Here is an 18,079-nt window from a genome sequence, read left to right as displayed (position 1 = left end):
AAGAAAGATGATGAAACTTACCAAACAAAAGCGCTGGCAGGTCGATAGACACACAAACAAACACAAACATACACACAAAATTCTAGCTTTCGCAACCAATGGTTGCCTCGTCAGGAAAGAGGGAAGGAGAAGGAAAGACAAAAGGATATGGATTTTAAGGGAGAGGGTAAGGAGTCATTCCAATCCCGGGAGCGGAAAGACTTACCTTAGGGGGAAAAAAGGACAGGTATACACTCGCACACACACACATATCCATCCACACATACACAGACATAAGCAGACATTTGTAAAGGCAAAGAGTTTTGATTTACGTATTATTACGTATTATTGAGTGTATATCGACGGGATAAAATTGTATACTGGATTACGGTAAAAAAGGAGAAGGTGAATAGAAAGTGATGGCAAAAACAGAAGGAGGAAATAAGACGACAGAAAACTCTTTGCCTTTACAAATGTCTGCTTATGTCTGTGTATGTGTGGATGGATATGTGTGTGTGTGTGCGAGTGTATACCTGTCCTTTTTTCCCCCTAAGGTAAGTCTTTCCGCTCCCGGGATTGGAATGACTCCTTACCCTCTCCCTTAAAATCCATATCCTTTTGTCTTTCCTTCTCCTTCCCTCTTTCCTGACGAGGCAACCATTGGTTGCGAAAGCTAGAATTTTGTGTGTATGTTTGTGTTTGTTTGTGTGTCTATCGACCTGCCAGCGCTTTTGTTTGGTAAGTTTCATCACCTTTCTTTTTATATATATATATATATATATATATATATATATATATATATATATAAAATGGAAGGAAACATTCCACGTGGGAAAAATTATATATAAAAACAAAGATGAGGTGACTTACCGAACAAAAGCGCTGGCAGGTCGATACACACACAAACATACACACAAAATTCAAGCTTTCGCAACAAACTGTTGCCTCATCAGGAAAGAGGGAAGGAGAGGGGAAGACGAAAGGAAGTGGGTTTTAAAGGAGAGGGTAAGGAGTCATTCCAATCCGGGGAGCGGAAAGACCTTTCCTGATGAGGCAACAGTTTGTTGCGAAAGCTTGAATTTTGTGTGTATGTTTGTGTTTGTTTGTGTGTCTATCGACCTGCCAGCGCTTTTGTTCGGTAAGTCACCTCATCTTTGTTTTTATATAAAATATATATATAATTGTTTACAATATAATTGCAATAGTACTGAGATACTGTTTCTTTGTACCTTCGTTCTCTTTCCCAATACTGGTGTACCTATTTAACATATGTTTCACACTGTGATAACCATGCACAAATCTTATTTTTTGCTACATTACAAGTAAGTAGGTGGATCAGAAAACTTAATAGCAGGTTAATTATAATCCTATCAACTCGTTTCTCATAACAAAACCATGCAGGTGACTTAAGTGCTTGATACTTGATCAGGCCATTGGGCGACACATTTAACTGCAATTATCTCATGTTACAAAAACTCTGGCAGAGTTCTGGTTGGGAGTAGATGAAAATGTGATTTATTCTTAAGATTTCATTCATATAATGTGTTCACCTAATTTCTATAGCAAAAAAAAAAAATTCCCTATGTTGAAAATTAGCAAAGTCAGAAAATGTATTTTCATAAACTATCCTTATATCGTGTAAATAATTTGCCAAAACTAAACTGAAAACATAGTGAAACTCTTCCAGAACATATTGAAGCCAGTTACGTATTGGTACATCAACATTTTGTAGACCAAGCCCTTGCATAGCTCAGACCACAACTGTGTGTTAAGAAGTATAGTAAACTACAGGTCGGACCAAGATCTTCTCAACATGCAAGCCATCTATTGCTCAAAAACTGGATCCACTGCGTATGAGAACAATGTACAGATGTCTCACCACCTCCCCCTTGACTCGTGCTGCCTTCTGTTGTCAATTTCTTAAATTGTTTTGAAAGTAACATTAGCGAAGGTAACAGCTGCTCTCACAAATGGCTGCGCCAGCATCATAGCATTGACATAATTTCATGTGTCTACTTGTTAGGTTTCACAGTTTGCTGTAATTTTGCTACACACATGTCATGTTTGTTGAGTGAGTCTAAAATTTTGGAAGCTCAAGAGGAAGAAATTGCTCAGTAACTCATCTCACACCTTTTAATATAATTACACTTTATGTCATCATTAGTTTATAATTTGTAAACTATCAGCAAACTAAATTAAATATCAAAAATAAGTCTTGAAGCTTTGTATTTTTTTAGTATGTATGACTCCTGAAGATAAATCATTTACATATGCGCCAATAATGCTTTAAAAAACACCATAAATGCATGGTTTCCTCTCTTTTCCATCCCTCCACATGTTACTATTGAACTGTCAATCCTTGAGTAATTCTGAAAAGACTAGATACTGTTGGTGTGGCAATGTTAATTTGAGTCATTTAATAAAGAAAAGTCTTCTGGTACAGATTGTATACAAATTACATTTCTTTCAGAGTATGCTGGTGAAATAGCTCCTATTTTAGCAGTAACATACAATCACTCACTCAACAAAAGATTCATACCTGATGACTAGAAATTTGCTCAGACTATTATAAAAAGTGGGAGAATAGAAGAAATCCACTTGAACTGATATAAATTTGTGTTAGGGTTTTGGAACTGTACTGAGTTCCAACTTTATGAAATACCTGGGGGGGGGGAAAAAAAAAAAAAAAAAAAAAAAAAAAAAAAAAAAAAAAAAAAAAAAAAAGCAATCTACTGTCACATAATCAGTACAGATTCAAAAAATATCACTCATGTGAAACACAATTGGTTGCTCATTTGCATAAAGTAATTAGTGCAATTGACAGAGGATCTCAAGTTTATTCCATATTTATAGATTTCTGGAAGGTTTCTGACACCATTCTTCTCAAGCAGCTTCTAATCAAATTGCATGCCTATGGAATATTGTTTCAGGTGTGCAATTCGATTTGTTATTTCCTATCAGAAAGGTCACAGTTCAGAGTAACTGACAGGAAGTTGTCTAATGAACCCAAGTTATACAGAGGGTCCCCCAAGAAACTGTTATAGGCCCTCTACAATTCTTAATCAATATAAAAAATTCAGAAGACAATCTGAGCAGCCCTCCAACTGTAGGTGATGAAGTTGTTTACTTTGTATTAAAATCAATTACAAAATGATTTGAATAATATATCTGCAGACAGTGAAAAGTGGCAACTGATCCTGAACAATAAAAAGTGTGAGATCCACTACATGACTATTAAAACAATTTCACCAAACTTCGATTACACGATAAAGCACACAAATTTAAAAATTGTCCATTCAACTAAATACAGAGGGATTAGAATTACAAACAACTTAAATTGGAACCATCACATAGAAGGTGCTGTAAGAAAGGCAAAGCAAGGACTGCTGAACTGGCAGAACACTTAAAAAATCTACACAATGCTTGTCTGTCTCTTCAGGAGTACTGATGTGCAGTGTGAGATCCTTACCACATACAACTGGGGGAGGACATCAAAAAAGTTTGAAGAAGGGCAGCTTGTTTTGTATTATCATGAAATAAATGAGAAAGAATCACGGATATGACTTGAGCTGGCACTCAGGTGACAAGGTCTTTCCACAAAATCACTTTGTTTCTTCTCCAAATGCCAAAATTTTTGTTGCCCCCCCTCCACATGCATAGGGATAAATGCACACCACGATAAAATTAGGACTTGCATGAAAAGACTTAGCGGTTCATTTTTCCCATATGCTATTACATTGTGGAATAGTAGAGAAATAGTCGGTAAGTGATTCTATGCACCCTCTCCCAATCACTTACATATGAAATGGTAGGTAATCATGCAGATGTACCAGGGGATAATTACTGTAGCATACACCTGTAGCAACTGAATTTCAGAGTTCCCTATGTCTCCCAAGAATATCCAACATGATGTAGCCAATACTACAAGTTACAACAATGTTTTCTGTTGCTTACATCCCACAATTCCTTTTAATAGCAGCCAATTACCAAAATTTCATAAGAAACAGCTTGTACTATTGCATGTATGGCTTTGTTGACAAACAAAGGAGAGTTGAAACCCTTTTCCATACATAACTGCAGACGTTATTACAGTCCACTGACGTACGTAACCTTCATCAACATTGTGCATTTATTATTATTATTATTATTATCAAATAACGTACAGCAGTACAGACATAGGTCAACTATTTGCAAAGTAGATAATTCCTTAAATTCAACTAGTAATTCTACACCTTATTCTAAGTTTTTCATCTCTCCTGAGTGTTCTGATAAATTAATTTGTAAATTGTGTCCCAAAGAAATTTCACTTGAGAAAACTATGAAATTACCAGGAAACAGAATGGCTGACCAAGAAGCAAAACTCCAAATACTGCCAAAAAACATATTTAAGACTAAGAAAAAAACTACACTGAGCTTCTAAAACTGTCAGTTTCTTCCCCAGAGAGGAAAGAAGAACTGGTTGAAGAGTGATGGAAAACTGCCAACAGACATGTTAAAAGTAGGAAAAACCAAATCTAGCTTTTGGACCTATTTTTAAATCACCCATCAGTAATGTTTGGAATTTTGCGTCCGGCAAAACATGATCATGGTGTATATGCGTACAGAAAAAAAAAAAAAAATTATCTGAATTTTACCAGATAGGCAGGTTATAAACACACTTTTTCCTGGGCGAAAGTACACTTTTTCCCAGGTGAAATTGAAAGGTATAGACCCCTGGTGAAAGTAAAAGTATTATTTTCTTAACCGAGTGACAATACACTTTCAATCAGAGCTGTAAAACTTATCAATCCTTTGAAAGGCGATGATTTTGTACAACCCCATACAACTTCCTGGCATATTAGGAAATAAAAAACATCGTGTTTTGGAAAGATCTTTAATGTGCAGCAACACTTGATTTTTTGCCTTTTTTTTTAACCCCCCCCCCCCCCCCCCCCCCAATATCTGGTTAGGCAGGATCCTAGGACACAGCTTGAATTGCAGCAGCTGACTATTTGTGACAAGCACAATTACAAATTTCACTACTGTGAACCAAAAATTTCATGGATTACCTGGCTGAATGTATGTTCCACTGAGCACTTCAACTATTCCATAGAAAAGCCAATTACGGGAGAAACTGCTCAAGAACTCTTTTCGCACTATTTTTTGAATGATAATTATATTTTTTGCCGTCGTTATTGCATGCTTTGTAATCAATGAAAGAACTAAAATGAATATAGAAAGCTAACCTTTAGAATTGATCTTTTTTAGCATGTGTTACACTTTAAGATAAACTAAACATAAATGAGCAAGAAAACTTTTAAATAATGCCATAAATGGCTCGTCTTTCGGACTTGAAATTTTTCTAAGTGGCTGGTCCTTGAAGTGTTTCGAATGAGAATCAAACGCTACCATGATTTACAAAATTCATGGCTCATTCTCACATGTAACATAGTTCATTATGTGTAAATGGAAAGTAACATTTCTCAAATCATCATTCGCTATATTTTCTTGTGACCTGTTATAAATGTAAACAGTTGTGACATTGTGCTCATTGAAAGCAGTTTGTTGTTAGATGAAGAATTGCATAGTCCTTGACACATTTTGCTGTCAGCTGACATTTGTGTGTGAACTTTGTTTTGATATTGCAAATGATGTATTTTCTTTGCAACTGTGTTTTTCTTTTGGTGTTATTCTCTCATTTACATTTCATTGCTGCCATATTACTCTGGAGTAGTGGGCTAAATTCTTTGTTAGAGTATCACTTCTTACCAGTCAAAAATTAAAAAAATTTAAATGAAAATTAAAACAACGAAAAATTCCCAGAGTTTTAAAAGCTTCCTACGTTTTTACCGGATTTCTCCCAGATGAGAAAATTCCTGGGTTTTTCCAGGATTTCCCAGTTGTCCCGGGATGTATACACCCTGATAAGACATATGCAATTCAAAGAATTCTGACCAAACTTTTTCAATTATCGATGCCAGAAGCAGACTTTTTGAGAAAGGTTATCTGACCGCATAAGAACCAAAAATGTTAACTGGAGCAAAGAGGTTATGGATTTTAAATAAATTGTACTCACCTAATAAAAATATACTCTTCTCAAAATACAAAGACAATCAGTAATGGAAGGATGTCATGTCCATTGCACCATGATGTACTGTGCATACTGTATCACCAATCACTGTTAACAATAAGGACATAAATTGCATCAACATACTGTCACTCATATCAACACCAACAAAGATAATACGTGGTCTACATACAAACTATCAAATTCTTTCAAGGAGCCAAACTGCAGATGCCTATTAAAAGAAACACAGAACACACTGTCACAAGCAGGCCTGAGTTCATATAAAGACTACGTCAACTAAAATTATTTCATGCTTAAACCGTTATTTGCCTTTAGAACAGTGTTGAAGTTTTTAACATAAAATTTTGTAAATTCTGCTCTACCAAAATATGTACCAGCGATTGCTACTGAGGAAGATGTAGACACTTTGCTTTGTATAGTATTTTTGTACTTGTTCATAGTGTAACACTTGTTTCACAACAATTTCTGCAAACATGATGTCATTTTGATGTCACACACAATATCGATGATGGCATGATCAGCTATTGACTTTCATTAGAACTCGATACTGGCTTCTCTTGGGATTTCGTGCACACGTACTGGAGACTTACAAAAGCATGTTATTCTTGATACAATTTATTATAATTATTGCTATAATAAAATGTCATGTAATGATTTATCGACAGTTAATTCCTTCTTGTAAGAGTGATCTCTTAGGAGTGAGTTATTGTCATCATCAATAATTTACAAATCAAGAACCAAACACATTAGTTTTGTAATTTGTTGTATTTTGGTTCAATGTTAAAAGAGCATAGTAAATTTATCACAAACACATCACCATAATCATAAAATGGCATTTAATAATGCATCAACACAGGCCTTCAATATATAATATGATAAGTAAGACAGGAGTTAAACATTGCATGGTTAAGTGCTAGTAATGAATAAAGTCATGGTTTCTGGAGTAAAAAGTCGCTAGTTCGCATCCTGGCACATCCTTTTTTTCCCCTTTTGTGATAGCATTGTTAAAACATACTGTCACTTTCTTATGAATGTAATACAAGTATGTCATGCAATAATGGATGTTATTTACATTCAGTCTCGCCTCAGAACGAAGGATGAAATAAATATTTAGCGACTTCCGAATGTCTGGTTAGGCAGGAACCTAACAGTGCAGCTTTAATTGCTGTGACTGAAATGAACAGCAATAATATTCTCCCTTTTCACCCATATTTGTCTATCTACAGTAGAACCCCTCTAATCCGTCACCTTCGGGACCGGGACCATGGTCGGAACGAAAAAAAGGTCGGATTATCCAAAAAATCTAATATTTATTGCAAAAAATATAAGAAGACATTTAGTACAAAAAATTAAACGATTTAAGAACTAAAAGACATCTTCGGTACTATAAAAAGATGTTTTTTACACAGTGTTAAACAATATATTAACTAAAAAAACGTCTACACACACAAAGGAAAAACAACAAACAAATTACAGCACTGACTTAATAACGTATAAACGTATATATACTGTAAACTAAAAAATGTTTATAGCACTGTGTATAAAAATGAAATTTTTTACAAAGAAATAAACTACTGTATGTATAAACTAAGAAATGATTATACTGTATGCATTGTTTTCACAGTAAAAACGAAAACAAATTACGTGGAAAAACTGTCAGTGTTACATTTTTTGTTTAGCAGATGTTATTCTAGATTTAGCTGCAGTGTCCCTCCATTTTTTTATCCACAAAACGTCCATTGGGGTTGAAGTTGGATTCTGCTCGATGTATTGAGGGGTGATGTCGAAAGCGTTTTCTGCATTGTTGTGTGAAATCCGGGTGGGCGATACGTCTTCGCCGTACGAGTCCTCATTCACAGTTTCCTGGCTAACAGCAGCAAAGCTTCATTGGCAGGGACGTTCGATTCCAGAGTTTGTAGATCTTTAATGATTTCCAGTGCGTCACTGTTTTGCTCATCTTCGGTATGCTCATTTTCAGCCATAACTTGTGGTCAAAGCTTACGTCATGATTTCCGCAGTGTGTCAGGTTTCAGTTCATCCCATGCTGCAGTGATTGTGTAGATAGCATCTTTGGTGTTCGGGGATTTCATTGCCTCAAATAAGTTATGACCTCCTTCAGATTTTTCCAAGATTGAGCTGAAATACTTTCTGCGATATCGCCTTTTTAACCATTCAATAACGCCCTGATCCATTGGTTGGATGAGTGAGGTCACATTAGGAGGCAGAAAGAGAGCTTTTCTGTCCCCTTTCACCAAACCTTCCTCAGATGAATGTGATGGTGCGTTATCCAACAGCAGTAGAGCATGAACAGGCAGATTTTGTTGCTTCAAGCCTTTTTCAATCGATGGCACAAACTCGTCAAGAAACCAGGATTTAAAAAGGTTGCAGTCCATCCAAGCAGATTTTTGATTGCGGTAATAAACCTGCAAGGAAGATAAGTTTATATTTTTGAATGCCCTTGGCTTCTTAGATTTGCCAATGACGAACAAGGGGAGCTTGTGGGTACCATCTGCGTTGCTACAAGGAATTACTGTTATTCTACCTTTTATAAGTTTCGTTCCTACCACGGATTATATTTGAAGCTGCGAGCATTTTTGTTGGCAACATTTTAAAGTTCAGCCCTGTCTCATCGATGTTATACACTTGGCGGGTAACAGTTCATTGTCTTTTACAATTTCTTAAAACTTAACAGAAAACTCCTTAGCAGCTGCGGCATCGGCAGATAGTTTTTCACCAGAAATAGAAACAAATCGGACACCATGACGAGTTTTCCAACGATCAATCCAGCCTTCACTGGCAGCAAATTTACTTTCGGCTTCCAGTTTTTTGTGCAAAACTATTGCTCTTTCATTGAGAATTGGGCCGAACATTGGAGTTCCTTTCCTTTCCTTCTTTCTTGACAAAACCACATCCACAATGCGTTTTCAAGCAGTTCCAGTTTAGGCTTTTTTAATGTTTTGCGATTCTTCAGAGTGTTTTCACCATCAATCGTAACTGTATAGGATTCAATTTCTCTCCGATTCTTCCTCCAATCCTTAATTGTCGTAACACCTACATTCAGTTCCTTTGCAATTTTTTGGAGCGATTCTCCTTCGTCCAGTCTTTGTAGCACTGCTAATTTTTCATTTAGTGGAATAGTTATACGTTTATGTTAGAATCCAGACATGTCGAAAAACAGACAGCTGTACACACAATAAATCTACAGTAATAAGAACTGTAGAGAACATGGAATAAAGCAAACGACGACATTTTTTAATCCCAACAAAGGATAAAACTGCATAACAACATGCAGTATAACAATGTGCACACCGATAGACACCGCAACAATGGCCCGACACGCGTCCAGTCAGTGACAAGTCGGCACAGGCTCACGAGCCTGAGCATGGTCAGACTAACTGGAGTGACGGACCATCCAAGGTCGGATTAGAGGCGTTCTACTATATTTCCAAATATGTGGTGATTTCAGAGTGTGTGGTTAGGCTGGAACGTAAGGGTGCAAATTTAAGTGCTGCAACTACAATGAGCTGCAATAAAGTTTGTATTTTTTCTTCACAAAAAATATTTGTCTCTCTATTTCCGGATATGTAGTGACTTCGAGTGTGTGGTTAGGCAGGAATCTAAGAGAGCAGCTCAATTTGTTACGAGTGAGTCAAGGAACAATAATATTCATATTCTTCCATGTCACAAAGTCAACAGCCAATCATGCAAGCATCGATATTGTGCATGATGTCAAAATGACGTCACATTTGCAGGAATTGTTGTGAAACGGGCATTATCCTTCTTCACTGGGCACAGAACTTGATGGGAAGTAGTGGTGAACAGTGTTCAAGTCATGTTGTGAAGCTGCAGAAACAGATGTATGGTTTGCATTGTTGGATCAAAACATGTCATTATAATGTGTCTAAAGTTTCAGAAACCAATCATTTAAAAGTCAAAATTTTTTTACTTCATTTCGCAACTTGAGATTTATCAGATACTCACTATCCTCACATCAGTTAATTTTCTACGTACTAGCCCAGCCTGCAGCCATTAACATGCCTCTAAGAAGACAATGAAGCCAACGCCAAACAATCAGCTAAGTAAATACTCTATATTTTAGTATGTGGATATGTTTTTTAATGTATCCCAGTTTAAAACAATGACAAACATCTGGTCTAAGGACAAATCATTGGATATGCAGCACTGAAGAGGTATATCACATTCCATGCATGTTTACCTAGTTCTTTAACAAGTTATCATTAACAAGGTTCTGTCACTACTGTTGTAGGACTCAAACAAGAACACCGAGGATGTGTGGCCAGAGGAGATGGAAGCCTGGTTTCAATGTACAATCCAGTGTGTGCATTGTTTCCTTCATCTCTACCTTAAGTATTTCTCTCTCCACAATTTTCAAAAGCTTTTGGTTTCATAACCAAAACTTTACCCCTACAATAATGAATCCATCTTAAAGCCATTTTAACTTGGAACATAGACAACAGTCTTCTCTGCTGGCATCACATTTCACAATACTTTTGAATTTGGGGAGATCTTTAATGCAGTGCATAGAAACAAACTGATCAGGTAATACATACTGATTTGTGTGTTTGCAAATCTCAATAGCCATATCTTACAGTGTGTGTATTTATTCGTGTATACTACGAAAATATGCAGTTTACTTGATGCACCACATTAAAGATCTCTCCCAAATGCATCACTTAACACAATTTGTTGCACAAAAGGATTGGGAAACGTAATGTCAGTATATAAAACTGTTACAGGAGCAGTGTTCATGGGATATAGTTTATTTTTGTATGATGTCACATATACTGCATCAGCCTTTTACACAGGGAATGAACTGTAATTTTCAGGTTACATACAAACTTTAGAGCTTTGAGATCAGTCAAGGTCCAATGCAAACAAACTGATGTTTATCAGTTACCAATACCAGTAAAGTTTTGCAACCATATTTGCGACATTTTTAGGCCTACATGAAAATGGAGAAAAATCCAAATTTTACAATATTTCATAAAAACTGCCATTTTTGCATGATGTCATTAAAAATGTTATTTTCAAACTATTTTTTGTGTTATCATTTATGCAAATTTTTCACATCCGTTTTAATTTGACATTAGTTGCAATGTCAAGTGAACAAGTAACAACCCCAATGGGTTTATGGTTTCATCACGCACAATTTCAGAAAATGAATCAGTTTGCAAGGGATTTCATGCAAGACTTTATACTGCTAGCTGCCAATTGTATTGTACTGTAACAAATAACTAATCCCCTAGTACATATCAAGTCAGCTGACAGTGTCCTGATGTCCAGGAAATGATTCTAAACAAGTTTTCTAAAGTGTTAGCATTTATTTGCTTGGACCTATGAGTGTAAACAGCTTCAAAATGGGTGTTCACATAAACGCATCTAATGGCTATCCAAAATACAATCTGGAGCACAAAATGTTTTGTACTTCACCAACTCTAAAAGCAACATGGGTCTCACCAAATGGATATTCATTCCAGCTCTGAGTTTTCCAGCACCAAGTTAAAACACGCATTTCTATCAAACACAAATTAGGTAGGTGGCTCTTACTTGGATCCCAAATGAACTCTTGTTGATGTTGGACAACTTAGAAACATGACTTCAGCTGATCTTGCAAAAAACAAATGCTGGGTGGGGCAGAATTTAATTTAGCCAGAAAGTGCATAGCATGATTATAATTTCTGACTGGATTGGAAGTTCAGTTCACAAACGTTCTTGAGTAAGCTACATACGAAGTGTTCTAAAGTCATTTGTCGCTGCTCTGTGCTCTCGTGGGGGTCCTTCTAACATCTCAACATGTTGTGCCTGGCACAATCGTGTTCTATCCAGGGTCATAAAAAGCAATTTCTAAATATTTCAGGGCTTTCAAAAATCTTAATTTAAGAATGGTTGCAAGTGGCAATCCCATAAGGAAGACAACCAAATCATAATCCACCATCACCACTAAAAAAGAGAATTTTTATACATCTGCTGCCATTAGTCACTTCCCAATAGTCAGAACTGTTGGGCATATCGATCCAAGATATGTAGTCCTTCAGCTCATACGGATTTTTGAATTTTGTGCCGTGACGTTGCAGCACAGTAGAAGTTCTGCACTGCTCAGCAGGTGGCACCAATGCTGGAAAAGTTTTCTCACTGCAGCAAGAGGGCAAAGGATTTGGACAAGTTGCTGCTAGTGCTACCAGACACAACAGCTGAGTGACTGCAGTCTGTGATAGGGAGTAAAAGAACATGGAAGCAACATCTGAAGAAGAAGACTGGCAACTGAGCAAGAAGACAACAGGCAAATAACAACAATGAGTGCCTAGAGGACTGGCCACCCAGTGTCGTCTTCCCCCCCCCCACCCACCCAAAGAGAAATTCTCATATTGACAGCCCTCTGCTTTGCTATTTAGACAGTGAATTGCCATAACATCTTATGTGGATTTCATGTTCAAGTTACCGAGCATGTTACTCTCACTTTGGTTTTGTTCTGTTTTCTTCCACAATAATAATTTCATCGCGAAAAGCAATGATAGTAGAGGAAAATGCTGTGATGATGCACATGGTCAACATCTGCACTGTGGTGTGAAGAAATGCAGCACCCAGGGTCTTCCCCTAGTAAATTGTAACGAGTAACACCATACGTTTCTTCAAAGATTGACAAATGTATCAATAAGAAGTAATGCTTAAAACGAAAAGTCTACTGTTGCATCATACTATGAACTACACAATAAAATCTGTTAAGCCCAGCCTGTGGTAAATTCTGAGACACTGGGTTTTCAGAAATGATGTAAGACTATGGATGATAATTCATTCTGGTGTGTGTCCTACACAATTACTTGTGCTGTGGTGCAACGCCCGCTGGGTGACATGGGATCCTTCACTTGTTTCAACAGCTGGCTCATGATAACCTCTTTCCAAATCAATTAATGTGTACAATCAAAACACACCTCATTAAGTCAATTGAGGAGCATATCAGTGACACATGGGTCATCAAGCTGTACCAAATCACATTTGCTACAGGGACTGTACAGTGTAACATAGACAAGGTTGATGCCAGCTCTCTTATGGAGAAGTGTCAATGTAGGTTCCTCTGTTGCACAATTAAAGGTCTTCCTTCCCCTTTCTACTCTCTACTGTATGAACAAAATTTTGGATTTTAACAGACTGCATCTGTGTTGTTGGAGAAATGTTCTGAGACAGACTGAATTACGACATAGGGAACAGCAGTGCGAGTGCCATTCAACGATAAAATTTACACTGTCACAGGTTCTCCTAATTTGCTAGTTTAGTGTTGTAGATACTGTAGAGCAATTCGTATAACTCAGAAAATCAAGCCATGATCTTTTATTATCCTCTTTAATGGTGTAATGTACCTTAGCTTCACAATTTTAAAGGCTTCAAGATATTCCACAGATAAGCTACACAAGGATCTTTGCAGCCACTTGTGCATAATTACAGACCTGCACTCACCTCACCACTGGACAGGCAGCATTCTAAGTTTACCAGAAGACTGCATTGGGAGCAGAATGAGTCAGTGTAGTGACTGGCATGAAAAATATTTATATTTACATTAAGGCTGATTCAGGATTGACCCTTGTTAAAGAGCATCACAGAAACGGCCACTGCTGACGTCAACGCAGCATTCTCCTTGTTTTATCAAAGTGTGTGACATACAGCAGCTCTGCCTGAGGGATATGAGGAACAGCATTCTAAATGGTCTGCTGTAGTACTTCAGTGTGTGAGAATTATTAGAGTTCAGCTGACCCTTCAAAAAACGAGCGTGTGGCACTGATGGTCGGGAGGCCACATCCGGGAAGTTCACTCGTGTTGCAAGTCTTATTTCAGGTGATGCCACATTGGGAGACTTCAGTGTCAGTGATGATGAAACGATGATGAGGACAACACAATACCCAGTCCACGAGTGGAGAAAATCCCCAACCTGGCCGGGAATCGAACCCGGACCTGCTGCATGGTAGGCAAACACGTAACCATTCAGCCAAGCAGGCTAACCCTTCTATTTGCCCAACACATGAAAATCACAGTGGGAAAGATCAGGCGATTGGGGTGTCCATGAGACTGTGCTACTTTGCTGACTGTCCTCCTCTCACTGAACACAGCACACATTTGTGACAAGCTTGTCACGAGGGTACGTGCTGTCGCTCTGTCGTGCTGTTGCTCTGTCTTGTTGAAAATATCCGTACAGCCATTCACCCTCTGCGGGTTGATCCACATACAGATCAAACATTATCTGGATATTCAACCTAGCATTAAACAGTTGTTATAGAATCTTGTTATAATGTGGACGCCAGACATTGAGTACAAAACAACAATCTTAAGATAATGCAGCACCTCTTCAAAGTATTGATGGGATTTTCTGATGCATAATGGTGCATGTTCTGTAAGTTCGCATACATTGACAGGCTGAACCAGGACTCATCTAAAGAAATGAAAAACTGAGGATCCAAAGTCCTGATTCCACTTCACTCAGAAACCACTAGCAGAACTCAATATGCAAAAGTTCATTTGAGTGCTTACTCATGCACAACAGTGAATTTATAAGGATAAAGATGCGGGTCCTTCCCAACAATGTTTCAACAACACAATCTCTCTATTAATTCCCATTCACACAGACAAACAGAACCAAGATTTCATTACACTTCCAGGCTTTCCTTCCCTTGAGCAATGTTTTTTTGCATCCGAATTTTTTTCGCATTGATACAGTTTATATTCACTGCAGAGCCCATTTTGCCACTAAGTTTTGCATTGCGTTCTGTGCTGGTGGTTTTGCCAAAATACTTCCAGTCTTAAGCTCTTGCACAACCAATTTTCTATGCAATGTGCTTTGCGTAACACTTGACAATGACAGTGTGCCATTTTAGATGCTCATTTCACTAACTCAAATGTAATGACACAGTGAGTACTACGGACAGAGCACTCAATAGTTGCGCATGCACAGACACGTGACAATTACCAACTGGTGCACTGAAATCACAGTTTCCAACATTTTCTGTGATGGGCAGTTCTCCTTTTCATTAACACATCAGTCTTACAACTATTTCTAACACCAGTTTCTCCTTCCTCTTCTTTTTGAGAAATTGCTGAACCACAGCCTAGGGACTGGGTAGATAAGGAAGCACTGGTAGATATGAAACTATGAGCACAGCACACAATTTTCATCAATGCACACTCCACTGCAGAGAGAAAATTAATTCTGTTTATAATATTTTGACTGAAATGTTATCAACCCCATGAGAATTTTCACTTCTAACAAGGAAACATCACCAACCTGACTTCATATTTTAAAGAGGAAAAAGCACACATTCCAGATAGCTGTGCAACCGATCCCACGCAAAAATTTAGGCCATAATTCTAACAGTACAAAGTTACAGCTTTTCGAATGTAAAGGTTTTAAACATTCACACACACCAACTGCCACTCGCTCCACCCCACTACAGCCACCTAATGTCCAAACAGGAAGTACAATACAGTGAAATGAGTAAGAGGCCCATGTTCTTAATGTCAATGAACTAAAAAAAGACAGTGCTTGTTCAGTGAGTCAAAGTGTGCTGTTTCAAACATATAATTGGTGCCAGAGAGCTCTTGGCTTTGAACATCTCTATGCTGATGTTCACAAATACAGTGTAAAGTAATGTAAGACTGAGTGTGTTGTTAAAGAAGCAGTGTAGCACTGTTTCCTTATGAATAAAGCTTTCGTGCTTTGTTTTCTTTGAACTGGAAAACCGACACTGTTAAAGTGGAGTACTTTTGCAGGAGATGCACTCTTCAAACTGACTGGCATGATTAAATTGTAAATTAACTCTATTTAATAATAATTCTTCAGTTGCTTAGGTTATTCATTCTGATTTTAAGGCATATATATTGTTGAGTGTTTTGTGTGAAATAACATTCACATTCTTGAGCCAGGCATATTATGTACACCTTTTGAATAAATTAACTTGTTCTCTGAACAAGAATTCATAACACACTTCCTCACCTTCAATACCCCATGAATAGGAGGTCACTGGCTGTTTCCGCTGTACAGTACTTCGCGCTCCGGCATATTAGACAGTTGCAGTGGGGTGAAGCAAGGGACACACAACTACTGTGTGCGAAGTTTAAAAGCTGCACGTTTAAAAGGTCATACCTGTTTACGATCAGAATTATGGCCCAAATATCATGTATGATTAATTACTGGGGCCAATATCCTGCTACTGTGCTTTTTCTCCTTTAAAATATGATGTCAAGCTGGTAATGTTTTCTTGTAAGAAACTTCATTTTCCTGATTTCCCTGGAAGAAGTAGCACTGACTGAATGCTTGCAGACTGATTGCCTAAATACTGCAATACTTTTTTATTTTGAACTGTCTGCCAAGTTTCTCAGTCACATTTAGAATTTAATTGTTAAAGAGCGCTGTTATATATTTAGTGTCATTGAGCATTTGATCATCAGCAAGTGCCAGCATGTTCTCAACAGCAGACTGAAAGTACAATGAGCTATTTACATTTTCTTTTCCCTATTTGCTCTGTTCTCTTACTGGATCCAATAGTAGAAATTGCCAGTGGGCATCTTGGCAAGTGCTTTCTTACTTGCAAGTAAACTTGCTTGTACAGCTGTTTGTTTTAGTATCAACAACCTTGGTTGGTGTTTCCTCGGAAGTTGGCATCTAGAACACCAACTAGAAAAACATATTAAATAACAGAAGGGTGCAGCGTTCTGCATGGTAGTTGTCATCTTTGTGGGATATTCCAAATTGGCTAAATATCAAGGAAATATTTTCCTCGTTAACTTTTGGTATTCATTATTTGAAAATAAAAAGACCTATATTCGCTGACTGAGTGGTTCACCCCACTTGCATAGAAAAAATGTATGAAATTCTAGGGTCATATAGTACAAATGGACGACTCTCGCTTTATCAAGAAAATCTTTCATAACATCAATGGAAGCAGACAGTCCAAAATCCATTGGCCAGTAGGCACCCAAAGTGACCACACTGGCAACTACATGGACTATACACAAGCAGAAAATCAACATACATAACTTCATACCCAAGAATCCAACAGGAAGGAATTTGGAACTTAAAAATGCATGAATGCAAGACAGAAGATAGGTCCAAAGTGAAAGGATGAGGAAGTATTGAGAAAATGACAAATTCAGTGCTGAATCATTGTTCGATGTGCTTGTAAAAGGGTGAAATGATATATATAAAGTAAATAAATAAAATTTACTCCTCAAGTTTAAACTTTGCAGATCCTACAAAGAAAGTAATAGAGACTAAATCTCTTGAAAGTAGAGCTTCCCGTGACAATGACTTTATAGAAAATAAATCTACCAGAACTTTGAATGTTTTCACATAACGACGGAATTTCTTGATGACTTATGAGTGATCTAGACACGGAATACTGCTCAAAACTCTTAAAACCATTGAACTAGTGTACCTACTCTCAATGATGTAACATAACTACTCTATGAAAGGTATCAGCTTAAAGGTGACAAAAACATTTGCATCCTTATTACAAAATTTGCCAGCCTTCACTAGAGTCTCCCGAAGACCAAGTATTCCATATTTAGAACTAAGAAACTGAGGAACTACCTGTAACATGTTCAGTGGGACTTCTCTTAACGAGCATCCCCCATAATGCACAATTCACATATTGAGCAAAACAATCTGTAAAAAAATGACTCACTCAATGAGCCATGTTTTGCTTAACAAGTGAAGACAATTTGGTGTGATGTCACCAGCCGTTCACGCATAGTGCGGGAATCGTTCAGCAATATAAATACCTTTCATTGGCACCAGCAGCATTTGAACAATGTCTTTAGTACATACTGCAGTCTGGGTTTAGCACTCTCTCTGCCACCATCTTCGTGCAGCTGGTGATCACATGAAACTTTCTGGCAGATTAAAACTGTGTGCCGGACCAAGACTCGAACTCGGGACCTTTGCCTTTCGCGGGCAAGTGCTCTACCAACTGAGCTACCCAAGCACGACTCACAGCCCGTCCACACAACTTTACTTCTGCCAGTACCTCG

At 37.6% G+C, this 18,079-nt stretch overlaps 1 protein-coding gene across 2 annotated transcripts in view; it reads right to left on the bottom strand.

Moving 5' to 3' along the window:
* The window catches only part of LOC126481666 (negative elongation factor D), a 209,027-nt gene that overhangs the window by 178,006 nt on the left and 12,942 nt on the right, over window positions 1–18,079 (bottom strand). For both annotated transcript variants that reach the window (XM_050105594.1, XM_050105595.1), the window contains exon 2: window positions 6,035–6,136. The gene's annotated coding sequence lies outside the window, so the exon portion shown is untranslated. The remainder of the gene's footprint in view (window positions 1–6,034; window positions 6,137–18,079) is intronic.

This window comes from Schistocerca serialis, chromosome 5, assembly GCF_023864345.2.
Source record: "Schistocerca serialis cubense isolate TAMUIC-IGC-003099 chromosome 5, iqSchSeri2.2, whole genome shotgun sequence".
NCBI lineage: Eukaryota > Metazoa > Arthropoda > Insecta > Orthoptera > Acrididae > Schistocerca > Schistocerca serialis.
The sequence above is the reverse complement of the archived record's forward strand: the minus strand, read 5'-3'. Positions and strand labels throughout refer to the sequence as shown.